The sequence below is a fragment of the Euprymna scolopes genome, chromosome 3 (assembly GCF_053919585.1).
Source record: "Euprymna scolopes isolate OS-2025 chromosome 3, ASM5391958v1, whole genome shotgun sequence".
Classification (NCBI taxonomy): Eukaryota; Metazoa; Mollusca; class Cephalopoda; order Sepiida; family Sepiolidae; genus Euprymna; species Euprymna scolopes.
The window spans coordinates 195,506,604-195,521,407 of record NC_136484.1 but is presented as its reverse complement, the minus strand read 5'-3'; the positions used below and the strand labels follow the sequence as shown (position 1 = coordinate 195,521,407).

General features: G+C 33.2%; 1 protein-coding gene across 2 annotated transcripts in view; it reads left to right on the top strand.

The window, feature by feature from the left end:
* LOC145260611 (cytochrome c oxidase subunit 6C-like) overlaps positions 1–2,472 on the top strand; it is a 143,724-nt gene extending 141,252 nt beyond the window's left edge. For both annotated transcript variants that reach the window (XM_080118912.1, XM_080118923.1), the window contains one exon: positions 2,380–2,472. The gene's annotated coding sequence lies outside the window, so the exon portion shown is untranslated. The remainder of the gene's footprint in view (positions 1–2,379) is intronic.
* The last annotated feature ends 12,332 nt before the right edge of the window (positions 2,473–14,804 follow it).

The following is a 14,804-nucleotide window of genomic DNA, read 5'->3' as shown; positions in this document are numbered from 1 at the left end:
TTCTACCGCTCCAGAAGATATCTCACTACTGATGTAATTCTCTATCTATATAAAAGCCAAGTACGTCCAAGGATGGAGTGCTGCTGCCACATCTGGGCAGGAGCTGCTAAAAACAGCCTATCCTGCCTTGACAGAGTACAAAATAGACTTCGTGGTTTAGTGGTTTTTCTCTTCCCTGCAACCTCTCTCCCACAGAAGAGACATTGCGAGCCTGTCTTTGTTTTATTGTTATTTCCATGGCAGGTGCTCGTCTGAGCTCCAATCCCTCGTCCCCCCTCGCCAATCTTTCACGAGAAACACCTGTCTGGCTGAAACTATTGTCAATAATTTTCCCCACTCTTTATCTGTGCCTAAATCCAAACATAGATTTCATGAGCAAAGCTTCTTTCTTAGAACTGCATGCCAGTGGAACTCTCTGCCGCTTGCCTGTTTCCCACCTGACTACAACTTGGACATCTTCAAGTCCAACATAAATAAACTCCTGACAAACCGCCCCCTTAAGTAAGAGACTATCAAACCCCCCCAATACTAATGATTACTACAATACTATCTCATTGATTACTGTACACGCAATAACCCTTATCCCTGAGTGGCCTTCGGGCCTTGATAAGTGGTGACCCCCATGTAAAAAAAATTAAAATAAAATAAAATATCTGACCAGAAAATTAAGAAAGCCACACGGTAAGTTTCCATTTAAATAATGTTTTATTTGTAATTTTTTTTAAAATAGAAAAATCTAAATTACTGAAAAAAATACACAAAATATGATGAAATATTTCTGAAATAAAAGCGACATTTTCATCAAATTTCTTGTTATTGAAAGATTTTTTTTTTAATCAAAAATTTGTTCATTCTTGGGAGTGGAATGTTAAATATTGATTTTGAAAAATAAAAAGATAAAAAAATATTGGTTCATATCCAAAATTCTCCCTATATATAATGTACTTACTTGTGATGAAACAAAAATATCATATTCCAGGATTGACCATGGAGAAATTGAAAGCTGGTCTTTTTGATGGTCCTCAAATTCGGCAGCTCATCAAAGATCGAAAGTTCAAGTGGAACTGAATATATGGAAGACATTTTTTTCTGTTAGAGAAGAACTTTCTTGGCAACAATAACGCCAGAAACCATGTAGAACTTGTCAACAACATACTGATTGCTTTTAGAAACCTTGGCTGCAATATGAGCATCAAGATGTACTACCTATTTTTACATATAGACCAGTTTCCTGAGAACGTGGGTTCAATAAGTGATGAGGAGATTCCATCAGGAACTGAAAGAGATGAAAGACCGAGTATGATGGTCGCTGGAATGCAGTGTAATCGATATTTCTATCAGGTAATCAATATATGTTGGCAAAACATTTTTTTTTTATTAAAAACATATTTAGGATGATGTGTGTTGACAAAAATCAGCTGATAATGCCACAAAAATGTAAGCAATTTTTCATATCTGATTTTTTTTTAAAATCAACTTAGCACAAAAACCTGACCTGATGACAAGAAGCAGGTGCGATTTTGTGATTTAGCGGTACAAAATTCCCTAAATCAGTTGTCGAAATCTAGACAACATTCAAAAAATTAAAAAAATTGCTCAGTTTTATTGTTGAGTTATCTCCCTTGTTTTTGGAAATTTTTTTCAAAATGTTGAACAAGGCATTCACTCCTAAGATACTCATAAAATTTGATTTTCTTATTTAAAAATAAAACTATTTGATCAATTTAAGTGATTTTTGGAATATGATATTTTCATTTTATGATGAGGATGTACATCATACAGATCTTTCTTTATTTTTAATATAGGGAGAATTCTTTTGGTTAAAATCCTAGAAGAAAACAATACACAACATGAATATAAACGCACTCAAAATGAATCATTTTATTGTTTTTTTGTTTTTTGTTCGCTCACTTTGATGCTTCAAAAAAGGAATACACAGGTGAAAGATGGCAGTTCAAAATAAATTAACAAGAAAACTAAAAATTATGGAAAATTATTGAGTAGAATTTTAGTAATGAATAAAATTTATTTCTTACTCGTATTTCCATTATGCACCTTCATGGCAGCATGCTGTAGAAAATCATTGTCTTTTTTGCCACCGTGGCATTTGTTGATTACGAATAGTCAAATATTTTTATTTTAATTCTAGATAATTTTCCATAATTTTTGGTGTACACAAATAGTTTTGCTTAATACATACCAAAAAGCTAATAATTTATTTTGATTTGCCAGATTTCATCTGCATATTTCTTTCAAGAAGCATCTTTACTTTTCCTCTTGGAAACGTCTTTAATATTTGATTCTAACAAAAGTGAAAAGCACTCAACTTTTTCTTTTCAACTGACATTTTTATGATTTTTCTTCTTTTTGTTTTTTCAGATTATGGATAAAAAAACATTTGTTAAAGTATGAAAAATTCATTGGTTCCTTGACTTGTAACAACTTTGTTAATAAAGACCAGTTAAAACAAAACTTTTTTTTTTTTTAATGTAATCAGAAAATTCAATATGGATTCTAATGCAGGAATTTAAAAAAAATATTATTTAAACAAAATTTTTTAGATGAAAAAAATTTTGATAAATGAGATTATTGTTATATTCTTCCATTTTGGCCAATATAATCTCATCATAGTTGCGTCATTTACTTTGGGTCAGTTAAATTGACTCTTCCTATGTTCACCATGTCTTAAACACTGGCTAACCAAGCACAGCGATTCAAGGCTGCTACCATTATGAGTGAAAGCCATTTGTGGTTTCAGCAACAGATCTCGAAAAGGTTAGAATCAGTTCAGCATCCTGCTTTATTATTATGATGTTTCTTCCAGGTCGGTAGCAGTGCTAGATTGATAACTTCATGGATGAAGTCATCGAGGTTTGTCACAGAGCATGGCCAAACTAATGAAGGAGTTTGGCAAAGAGATTTTTAGAGGGAATGCAAATTGTACTCTTGGGGATAAACTGTTGCCAGCAGACACGAAGGATGCAGCATAAATGTAACCTGATTACAGATGGAAAAGGGAAACCCTTTGTCGCAGAATGAGATAAAAATTATAAACGTCTCAAAGAAGCCATGCATATGTCAGGAGATGATGGCTTTCTAAATAGAACTAGTATAGATACATTAAATTCAGTCTGTACGTTACACTTGAAAAAAGTCAAATAAAATTTTTGAAGGCCAGACTGCTTTTAAGAAGAAAAAAATTGCAAAATTTGGCTTTAAAAAGGTCAATCTGGCAACCCTGAGCAAAAATATGAGAGTGACCTCCCTTTGATGTAGCCTCGTTTTCAAATATCCTTATACTAATATATAATCATTGTTGTAATGATTTGAGAAAGAAACTTGTAATTTTGATGATTCTTCACTGAAGAAATAAATCAGCAAAATGTTCAAATCAGTATTTGAAAATGGCGATGAGAAAGTCACTTATTGGATACTCAAAATTTCGATTTTCTTATTTAAAAATAAAACTACTTGATCAATTTATGTGATTTTTGGTATATGATATTTTCATTTTGTCATGGGTACATACATCATACAGATGTTTTTGTTGTTTTGTTTTTAATATAGGAATTCTGAACAAGAACTCTTCATAATAAGAATAACAGAAAAAAAAAAAAATAATAATTCTACCTAATCATGGCTGACAGAATAAGAATAATATAACCCCATAGATAAAAAAAAAAAATAATGGTTTCAGGTGTGACCTTCATAAATAGGATGCCTAATCGTTGAAAAATTAGGTCAAACCTGAGCTCCGAGCAAGTAAGATCTGATAAAATGTTTGACTATCGATAATGAAGGAGAGCTTTTTACAAAACCAGTAGAAAACTCGCATTTAAAAAGAAGAAAATAATATGATTTACATTGAAACTGAAACAATATTAATTTTTAAAAAAAATGAGAATTCAAAACGAAAAAGTCATGTTCCTGTGAAACAACGTTCTGTAAATAAACATTTTATTGTTTCATGGATGTAAAAGTCTAAAATTTGTTTATTATTTACTTTAAAAAAATTGCATTGAAAAGTAAATTAATGGAACGCAATTCGATTTATACTGAAACTGAACTTTATTCAACATAAATTAAAAAGCAGAAACAAGAATTATATAATGTGTGAAGCTGAAGATAATCAAAAATTGAATTACGAATTTAGAGAATAAACAATAACTAAAGAAATTAAAATAGAATTGTAAACAATTTTTTAAATGAAAACGATTTAAATTTGAAGAAATAATTTTAATGCATGTTAGAAATTTTTTGAACGTTACTCTCTGACTTATACCGTAAAGATAATTTGTTTTGAGTCATCTTTTGGATTAAGGGTAGTGACAAACCAACAAAGATGTACTTAATCAGTTTTGGTGTGGATTTCCAAAAACGGTTGTTTCTTTTTTTTTTTTTTTATTACATTTTCACCCCAAACAAGGCAAATTGCCACTTTGGTGTAGGGGGCTACTATCAGGGGCAACAACTACTGGGGTACTATGTAGGGATTTGGGCAGCAAGGTGTCGGTTCACGTTACACTTGAACTTCTGCACGTCAGTACTGTTGGGGAAGCAGGGACCTGGAATGGAATTCCAAAGTCTAGCGATTCTGGGGAAGAAACTATTGGAGTAGAAAGATCTTTTACATCTAGGGATCTCTACAGTGTGGGGGTGGGATTTAGCAGCCTGTCGGATTTGTCGAGGGTGCTCACGTCGTGGGGGGGCACAAGTGCTTGCAGTTCGTTAGAGCATTCACCACTAAAATACTTGTAGAACAGGCAGAGGGATGCAACATTTCGTCGATGGGACAGAGGCTGAAGCTTAGATGCCAGTTCAGAGCCTATCAGATTTGCGACTCTCTTTTGAACCTTGTCAAGGAGCGAGAGACTAGCAGCAGATGCACCAGCCCAAATGTGACAGCAATACTCCATACATGGGCGAATGGTGGCCTTATAGAGGTACAGGATACTTTCGGGTGTTAGTAGTTGTCTAGCACAGTAGAGAGAGCCCACCTTTCTTGCAGCGACCCTGACAATGCCTTCAATGTAATTGTTCCAACTCATGTTTCCTGTGAACGTCAAGCCAAGGAGTTTGAAAGATGTACTCTCAGATAAAAAGTTCTGGAAGATGTTTCTTTAGTTAAGTAAATCTTTTTAGTAGTAAAAGTGAGGTAAATTATTTTCCTCCCGTACATGAGAGTTCCTTCCTTCACTTGGAAGTTCTTTTTTATTTGAGAGAATTACTCTCAAGTAAAATGTACATAAATTACAATCAACTCACATATGCAAATTACTAAGCACAAGTCAGAAAATTTCTAACATACAAAGTTATTAGTTTAGAAATATATCTTTTTAAATCAATTATAGAAAAATCTGCTGGATAATTTGGTTAAAAATAGGTTTCTAAATAATAACGTTATTACTTCAAAATAATAATGTTATTACTTCTAAATAATAAACTTATTATCTCAGCACGTTTTGTATCGCTACTCTTATATAAAAGTCACTTTGTGAATGTAGGAGTTCCTTCCTCATATGTTCTGAAAACGCTGAGCCTATTTTTTGCAAATTTTACACAAAACTAATTTATGTGTCTGGCAATGTTCTTAGATATGTTTTGTAGAAAAATTCATCCAATAAGTATCAAAAAAAATCCAGTCTTAAAAATAGTCTTTCTCTATTGATAAAAAAAGAAGAATTTTTGCAGGGTCTGATGTTGAATGTTTTAAGTTGAGAAAAATGGAAGAATTATTTTCTATGTTCGCAAAGTTCACCGGCAAAAGTTCCACTCTACCACGTTGAGCCAACAAACAAGAAACTTGTCCCAATTCAAGAAATGTTGGCTTTTTATATTTTATATTGCCAAACCACGTCTCAATTTGCATAAAACACGTTTTCGTCTCGTGTCGATCGGGTTTAAGACTTTTTCTCTTCTTTTTTAAGCAAATAACACTCATGCTTAACTAGGTACTATGATTTTCCCTACACTCCCCTTGATCTCATGATTACAAACAGGGCAGCGAGGTAGTACTCATCTTTGTTGGGTACTTCTTTGAAGAGGAATGATGCGGGCCTCATTCTCATGTGCACTCTTGTCTGCAGGTCAACTTTCAATAGACACCTCATCAGTTAGGAGATTATTAGCATTGGATTCACTATCAAGCAGATCAGAATCCAAATAGATTAGCCGCTCACTATCCTCAGAATTACTTTCGTCACTTGATAAGTGCATTCGTATTACTGGTCGAAAGTCTTTAACATGCCAAAGCAGCCCATCAACTTTCAACAACTGCAGGCTGATCACTTCAGTAACGCCATATATTTTGTTGGGCACCTGCCACGTATATTTTTAACGCAAACGATGTCTCCTCTTTCATACTCCCACCCCCCTCCAGTCACTTCTGGTTTGGGCAGAGGGTTAGCTTCAACACCTTTGATTCGAACATGATATCTATGTAGCACATCTACTGGTGCGGAAGAAAGTGAAACGTTATCCTTTTTAACTGCGATGGTTTTTACAGTTCTATGGCTCCGTTCTACAATCGTATTTCCACTAGGTGAGTCAGCACATTTAAACCACAGATGTATGTCTCAATTCTTTGCAAATTTTCCAAACTCTTTACTGGTGAAAGCAGTGGCATTGTCGGTTAGTATTTCCATCGGCGGGCCTCGCTCAAGGAAAATATTCTCCAACTGTCGGATAATAGTGGTCACATCTGTCCGACACAGTGGCTGCCATATTGCAAATCTAGAAGGGCCACAATTGATCGAAAATTCTCACCATTGTGATGGGTTGTGTCCATCGCTGATCTGCCCCAATCGTTCTTCACTGACTTTTCTTTTATTCGAGTGAACAGGTGCCAGATCTATTGATCAACAGGTTTCACAACGGATTTAGCAGTTTCTTTGGTCACCTGCATGTCAACCAATCTAGCAAAATATAAAGTTGGTTTCATGCCTAAATGTCCATTTTTCAGCCACCTGGTCCTCATCCAGTTGTCCTACTGTTGCACAACTCCCAAGCACTGGCTCTCATCCTTCCTTGAGTAGATCCATTCACCTGCGTAATACTCCGGTGAGACTATCTGCATGGTTCTGACAGGACTTCACAAGTTTTACATCGATGGTCAATCCATATTCTTTCACTGGCGATTGCAAGATTCCTAACTGTCACCTGATGAGCATCTCACCAGCTGTTCTCATGTTCAAAAGTGTCAGAAATCCACCCGTGCACGCATAACACTGTCGCCACCCACTGAAGGGCCAAATTAACTCCTTTGAGTGCCGCATCGAGTTCAGCTATATGCTGATGTGGCGCTTTTGACCGCATTTTCTTGAGAGATAATAGCGTCTATAACAAACTTCATAATAGGTGGTACCACATTCAGCCCAAATCCCAACCATGTAAGACAGAAGTGCTGGCCCCTGAAAATAACTGTTTGAAACGGCCATAGCGCCTTGTCAACATGGATTTGCAGATATGCATTTCGCAAATCCAAAAATGTTATTATACAAAAATAAAAATAAAAAAAACTTCCTCACAGAAATAAATTTGAAACATTCTTTTTATATAAAAAGTTGAATTGAATTTAAGAAATTTAAAAGAAATAAACAAGTTAAGACACTTACGTTCGAGACTAAATGTTTGCTAAGTTTATTGGCTCCTGATATTGAGATCTCTCCACAATATATGAATAATACCGTGTAAATTTAATTTATTAAAAGAACAGACAAGAAAAAATTCCATGTATAAATTATGTTTAACAGTTAAAATAAAATTATCAACTTTCTGACCAAAATTTCAATTTTTCATTTTATTTGAATTCTGATAGGAAAATATACAGTCAAAAGAAAAATAAACGTTTATTGTATTATCAAGAAAAAGGATTGTAAAAAAAATTCAGTTAAAAAGTATTTAAAAATGGGTGCATTTTCCACTGTCATCAAACCTTCAGCCTCTGCCCCATCAACGCCCTTCATAATATTTTCCATTTTAATTGCACATGTCCAAATGTAAAATTATTTTTCGCTTTCGGAAAAGAAAATGCAGTCACTTTTGGACCAGTTTTATGAATCCCTCAATAATTTATTTGATAAGTGAAACCAAAAATAACAATCCTTCGTAATAATACTTTAAGTCTTTGACCATTGGACGTCACCTGGGAAGTTAGCAGGTCACATGAATTTTAGTGGACAGTAGTGATGAGACGATTCCAATATTTTCCCATCTTTCATTCTAAATTACCGATTTCAATACAATTATACAGATTCTTCTAAAATCTCTAAATATTTAGTTATAGAGTTGGTGTATTTTTTAATTTTCAGATTACCATGCAATATGTGCAACATTTTTGCAACTGTAAAATACACCTGTGTGATTTTAGTTTCACTAGTTTTTTAAAATCAATAAATATTATTTTATCATATCATCAATAGAAAATTGAATTTTAAAAACAAAAAAGAATTAAAAGAATCATTTTTGGCATCAGAAAATAGACAATTTTTCCAAATCCAATAGAAAATAAAGTTGCAATTAATGGTACAACACTAGTGTTTAGACCGCCTATTTAAGAGGCCTTGGTTCGATTCAACAAAGTTCCAAAGTTGACAGTTGAAAAAAAAAAAAAAAAAAAAAAAAAAAAAAAAAAAATCAAGAGATTGGTGGAAACACTGAATAATAAAGATAAGTGTTAGTATGAATAAAACGGATTTTTGATGTTGCATAGTTTTTTTTGTCCTTAATCATTGAGGGGGTAGGTCCTTCTAGACGGAGACAAATTTTATTTTTTGTTATATTTAAGGTGTTCCTTTTTTGGAGAGCTAGATTTTCTCTACATTAAGAACTGACCATATTTATAAATGTCCTTGTGGAGCAGCAATTGAATAAGCAGAAGGTTGTTAACAATATTTTCTTATATATTATGCAACTACCAAGTGATTGAACATGCGGAAACCTCAGCTGCTGCAACTACAGAGAAACATCAAGCTGGTTATCAGTCAACAATACAGACTTCACTGTTTTGCTTTTCCAAGTTTGTCTACGAATTCTGTTTTTCAGATTTTCTTTTATTAGATTAATGTTATCACAATGTTTCACTCCACTCTATTAAGGTCATAATCATTCATGAGGATTAGATCAATAAGAGCAGTACTTTCACGTTTGTTCTATCCGACATTGTCTTGGTTGATGACTTTTTTTTTTATATATCTACCCACCTGTATGTTTTTGTTATACAACACTGTCACGTTTCAATTTCATATTATAGGTGAAATTTTGTGTTCAATAATCTATTAAATGTTTCATAAAAGTTTTCTAGTGAAGATTGTGTAGTGCAATGTTTGTCATTTTGCCTTTGAAAGAACAATACAGTTACTAATAACAAAGAATCAAGGAATGAGGTACAAAGAATCGAGGAATGAGGTAAACTGAAATGCTTCTCGTAATTAATCTTCGCCATTGACGCATTTGTCTCTTCTTTTAATATGGAACAGTTGGTTATTTGCACCAAATCTTTTCCTGGTACGTCCCCTTAGCCCACTTTCAACGTAGTCTTCAATCAGCAGATATGGCTGTCAAATGGGTCTCATCAATTTCAGAAACATGGGTTCATACTGCCTACAATTATCCATTCATGTAGCTTTCTAACGATCCTATTGAACGTCCCGTTTTTTTTTTTAGCCAGAAATTCGGCAGGTTTTCAATTCCTGGAATTTTAAAATTACTGCAGTGAGCTACTTCCCTGAAGACAACCTCTTAGATAATTTCCAGGCTTGACATCTTTGCCTTCACCTTGATGGTGCTTATGCACTCCTCCTTCCCGTAAGCTTCCATCTACAAGTCAACAGTGACTGCCTTCCAACCAATTGTTGTTTGTATAAAACTAACTTCCCATACAACACTGATCATATTTAATAATGAATTCTGTTTTGTGCAGTTGAAACCATCACAAGATAATTCATAAATCAAATGATAATACACATATTGAATGCTCAATTTACAAAACAGAAACTCAAAATAGCATTTGCTTGCAGACTCTCCACTCCACAAATAAGTTTTATACCGTTGTCATATTTACCAAAAAATGTTGCAACTGTTCTCATATAGACAAACTTTTTTTTTCAGGGAATTACTATTTTAACTTAGTGGAGAATCCACTAGAGAAAGTATCTCGATAAAATCACAAATCAGTTCAATGAGTTGGAGGCAAGAAAGGCATCGAGCTTATAAAATGTTTTGCTTCAATTAATGAAATGATTAAGAAAATTAGTAAAACTTGAGGACGACTTAAATGTTGGAAATTTGCACGGAACATCTGATCAGAATATTGAGGAAAAATGCATTGACGCGTGTTGTCTACAATAAACACAACGGAAAAGTAAATCTGTGAGAACTAATGCAATGCAAAAGCGATTTAGTCTTGAAAATAAGTGTTTTTTTATTGCAACGAAAGGCGGTGATTAATCATGAAAATGATTGATGTTGAAGTTGATTATTACGGAAAAGTTTTATATCCATTCCTACACTACAATGAATGAAAATGCGAAGAATGAGTTTTATGACAGGCTGTGGATGTTGAATGAAGAACGTGAAACGCAAGATTTGTGACGAAGTGATGGATCGTTCAGTTATTAGGTCCACTTTAGAAAGTGTGGAAGAAGTTGAACGATATTCAGTCAGATGTAACGGACCAGACTTGTGGGTGGACCCAGAGCTTGTTAGGCGTAGGGTGACATGGTCTTGGAATGCGGAAGTTGAGAAAAATGGAAATGATGAATCCAGAGGATAAAAAAAGATTTAGCGTACGAGGAAATTTATCTGATGGTAAAGAAATGAAGAGAAATAGACAAAAATTGCAGAAGGTGGAAGTTGATCAAATAAGATTTTCTTATATACTATGAAGAAATGACCAAAAGAATTAAGTATTTAGGATAGCTAAGCAAATGGCAAAAACAAATATGGATATTGTTGGTCCATGGTGTGGTCTCTGGCTTTAGTAGAGGATGTTGAAAAATATTTTAAAGAAAAGTGGAAACGAAGAAATCATGGATAAAAGGTTTAATGAATAAAAATATCTGGTGGCAAAAAAAAAAAAATCTATTTTCACACAGAAATCAGAAATTTGCAATTTCTGGAAAATCTATAAAAATGTGAAAAAGGGACAACAATTCGCCCACTAGGCAGCCACCATGATAACATGATATTGCATATCATCGAATAATCTTTGAACTCCACAAACTACTCTCTCCCTCACTTTCCACTACGGTCTGAAACCACGCTAGATGATCATTACCTATTTCGATGTCCTGAACATAGAAAAAAAAAAAAAAAACCATGACATCTTCAAAACATATAGACCAGATCTTATCCCTGCATGAATAATAAAGAAATGCTCTGCTAAGCTGGCCCCTGTTCAAATCTTTGGCCAAATGCCTTGCTAAGTCTTATTCCCTTGACAGTTGGAAAATAACTTCTGTAATACAAGTTTTCAAGAATTCTGAAGAAAGAACTCACAAAACAATCGCTCCATAACTTTCCTGTTCGTTGATAAAATCTTTGAATCTCTTTTATATAAAAGTCACTTTGTATGCCGGTGTGTGGGAGTTCCTTCCTCATAGCGTCCCAGACGGCTGAGCGTATCTTTTGCAAATTTCACACAAAGCTAATTTATATTTCTGCAGTGTTCTTAGATATATTTTGTACAGAAATTCATCCAAGTATCAAAAATTGAAAATCTCCAATTTTAAAAATAGCTTTTTTTTTCTTATAGATAAAAAAGAATAATTTTTACAGAGGAATATTTTATGTTACACCGGCTAAGGGAGATAATAAAATTTCAGCAAATCATTTCTTAAAAACAAAGATTTATTATAATCTGGAAATCTAGCCTAGTGGTAGAGCATTCGACTATACATCGAATTATCCTCTGTTCAAGCCCGGATGTATCTCACCATTTTATTTAAATTTTTTCTTATTAATGAGTTCAATTTAAGATAAGAGGTAACATTTAAAAATCGCTGCAAATCATTTCTTCATTTGCATATTTTAAAATGGACAAACGGTGCAGTTTCACGCCTTAACACGTGTATATTGGAATTCAGCACCATGGAAACCCACTATATAGACATAAGTTTTTGAATAATATGAAAAAAAGAACTCCAAAAAGGTAGGTCTTTTTAGTCCTAAAAGTCCCAGAGGGATGCAAACCAGAATTTTGACAGGATCACCCATGCTGAATTTATATTAAGAACAATGGCCTCCACATTTTGGCCACGTTTCAGGAAAATCTAATGGATGGGTCAAATATTATGGGCAAAAAGTGTTATTTTTTTGCCATTTTGGGACATTTTTTTTACCTCTTTTGAGTCCCTGGGGATGCCGAATTCCAGTGTAAATGGATAATGGTGCAATTTCAGGCCTTAACACATGTATACATGACCACCATGAAAAACCACTAAAGTAAGACATATCAGGTTTTTGTTGAGAAATATAAAAAAAGAGCCACAAAAAGGGGTGTTTTTAGCACTAAAAGTCCCCGGGGATGCGAACCAGAATTTTGCCAGGGTCACGAATACTGGATTTATTTTAAGAACACTGGCCTCCACATTTTGGCTAAGTTTCAGAAAAATCTAATGGATGGATCAAAAGTTATGGTGGCAAAATATGTCATTTTTTACCATTTTAGGGCATTTTTTACCTCTTTTCAGCCCCTGGGGATGCAACGTGAATTTTTACAAACATTTTGTTTTTACTATTCACATCTTTTTAATGAAATACAATCTGTGGCAAAATTTCAGGAAAAACTAATGGACTGGCAATTGTCCGAAATACAGATGCATGCACGGCCACCACTGAAAACATAGGTCCCTCTCCGATAATCGGGGGACCAATATCAACTGACATGATATTGTAAACAAACACATACAGAATTTGATGAATGACATTTTTTTTTTTTTTTAAATTATCCCTCATAATATATATATATATATATATATATATATATATATATATATATATATATATATATATATATATATATTATGAATAGAGGATTGATTCTATAATGCAATCTGCATAAATTAAAATCTCATGCTTAAGCGTATTGTATAACCAAGCAATGCTGAGCTGCCAGCTAGTAATTAACAAACAAGTTAGAAAAGCATTTCATCCAAGGCATGGAAATTGTTAAACAAAATGCTTTTACTATAGGCTTTAAAAATAAAGGTACAAGATTCAATTTGAAATTTATTTATCTTCAAAGTGCACTCAAAGTAAGGTATAAAAATTTAATTTAAATTGAATCAAAAAATTACCTTGGATTTATTTTATGTAATGTACATTCTGTTGCACTTTTTAAAAAAATCATTGAAAATTTTATATCTATATCATTAATTGCTAGATGAAAGATAATGTTTTAAAATTTATAAAAGTGCACTTTGAAGATAAATAAATTTCAAATTGAATCTTGTACCTTTACTTTTAAAGCCTATAGTAAAAAAAATTTTGTTTAACAATTTTCATGCCTTGTATCATCTTTTTAAGATTATATTTTAAAAACTCTCCCTCTCTCTATTTCAGTTTGTATTTCTCCTCACACTACAACTCATTTTTGCAACCCCCTTTTTGTATTATTACAGATCTGAATATTCTCTGTTCCAGTTTGTATTTCTCCTCACACTACAACTCATTTTTTGCAACCCCCTCTTTGTAATAGATCTGAATAATGAGAAAATCTGAATTTTTTTTTAACAAAAACTTTAAAATAACTTTTTTAGATTAAATTTTTTAAAACTTCTTTCAGAATAGAAAATCTTTACAATTTAATAAGGAACATATTTCATATAGGTTTCATTAACAAATATTCAGTACATAACGAGAAAAATAGAGATGAAAATTTCAAAAGGACTGTATAACTGGTTACGGTCAATAGTAGTCCTCGCCAGCAAAAGTCTTTGTTATTGTTATTCTATTATTATTTAAAACATTTTGTGTCCTGCTCTTTCGCGCGAGGACTAATTTAGAAATAGGAGCTTAACCAGACAGAGATAGAAATAATCCACTACCAAATCAAATCATAAAAGAAGAGTTTGTACTGAAAGAATGGTTTCTTCGTACAATTGTGAACTGTAACTTTGGTGTCTGGGCAAAGTATGACTGGTACTATACGTATTCCAAGACAAATCTAAGAACCTGTATTTTGTTTTTGTAAATTTGTAAATTTGGTTTTGAATGTCAAGAGAAATTGTCTGGTGGGTTTTGCATGAATTACGGTCAAGTGACGATTAATCAAACAATGTAAAGAAATGTTCAAAGTCGTGTTCGAATTAAAAGCACATTTAGTGACAAATTCAATGTTAATGAAGTAGGTTGTTGTTTTGATTTACACCTTAGTTTTGTACAGGTTGCTTACAAGAGATGTCGTATAAGGATGATGATTTAGGGCTCGCTTGTGAAACGATACAAAGTCTATGAAGAAAACAAATGCTATGGAAAGGTTTGATGGTAAATGTTTCCCAAACTAAAGTGATGATTAAATGTGATGTTTGAAAACATTGAGAAAAATCTTTTGTGGTAAGAATGTTGGGCACACAAGCTGCAGTAGAATTGCAGGTTGAGAGATGAAAAGTATAAAAAATTGGATGGCAAATCCACTGAGATTGCCAAGATGTTTTGTTACCTATTATTATTATTACCTATTATATTATTATTACTATTGGAGCACAGGGTGGAGCAGGTGCTGATATGATTGCAAGAGTTCCAAATGTTTGATAAATTCAGGTAACTCCTGCCATTACTAACCAACAGAGCATTACCATATAATA